Below are 1,335 nucleotides of genomic sequence, written 5' to 3'. Positions count from 1 at the left end.
CTAGATTCTGAGGTAGAATGACTGACCCCCACTCCCTCGATTCAGTGCATGCGCAAAACACACGATTCTTCTGACAGAGTGAGAGAACGATATATCGTCTGCACCGTAATGTTTTCGGAACTTTCCAAGCCAAACGAGCAATATAGAAGTATTACATATATGCATTGAGCGGAAATATATAGCGGAACGGAATGTGCGGAACCAGCTTGACCAATCATAGCCATTCCGTTTTCTTTCCTTCGCTTTTTCTATGGTTACGATTGGTCGAGCTGGTTCCGCACATTCCGTTCCGCTATAGATTTCCGCTCAATGGAACATCGCCCTCAGGTTTCTCTCTGCTAGCACTTGTGGCATGTACCTTTATTCTCCAATAAAAAAAAAAAAAAAAAAAAAAAAAAGAGTATAAGCTCTATGTTGCTCGCATAAACCAGGCCTTATTGCCCGTATAAACCAGGCCTTACAGGACATCTAAGTCCGGTTTTGTACTAAAGACATCTAAAACGGTTTTTATTAAAACGGTTTTACCAGCACGTGTAAACGTAGTCATAGTTGTTGAATCATACGGCCAATTAAGCACCGTCCTTAAGGCCATCTTTTACTCTAATAAAAAAAAATAAAAAAAAAAAAAAGTTGCAAGTGCTGCTAGCGCTGGCAGTAAATTTGGAACAGAGGGTGCGTTCAGACAACTCAACGGTTGAGAGATTGTCACTTATGATAGAACTATTCTTCAAAATCTGATGCGGTTCCAAAAGTATGATCCAATCAGAAGAGATTATCTCTCAACCGTTGTGCAACTGTTGAGTTGTCTGAACGCACCCAGAGCCATATTTGGGTGCGTTCAGACAAAAGTATGATCCAATCAGAAGTGATCATCTTTCAACCGTTATGCAACTGTTGAGTTGTCTGAACGCACCCAGAGCCATATTTGGGTGCGTTCAGACAAAAGTATGATCCAATCAGAAGTGATTTGGTGCGTTCAGACAACTCAACAGTTGCACAACGGTTGAGAGATACTTACTTCTGATTGGACCATACTTTTGGATCCACTTTAGATTTTGAAGAATAGTCCTATCATAAGTGATGATCTCTCAACCGTTGAGTTGTCTGAACGCACCCATTGGGTGCGTTCGGAGAGCGCGCTATCAGCGCTATTGCATCATTCTATCTTTATTGCTCAGTAGATGTAAAACAAAGATAGAATGACGCAATAGCGCTGATAGCGTGCTCTCCGAACGCAGCCATTGGGTGTGTTTAGCCGAAGCTAGCGCTACGTAGCGCTACGTAGCGGCTTCATGTAGCAGTTGCAATTGCTGCGTTACTTCTGCTGGACAGTAT

The sequence above is a fragment of the Pseudomyrmex gracilis genome, unplaced genomic scaffold (assembly GCF_002006095.1).
Source record: "Pseudomyrmex gracilis isolate BER0280 unplaced genomic scaffold, ASM200609v1 scaffold_280, whole genome shotgun sequence".
Taxonomy (NCBI): Eukaryota; Metazoa; Arthropoda; class Insecta; order Hymenoptera; family Formicidae; genus Pseudomyrmex; species Pseudomyrmex gracilis.
The sequence above is the reverse complement of the archived record's forward strand: the minus strand, read 5'-3'. Positions refer to the sequence as shown.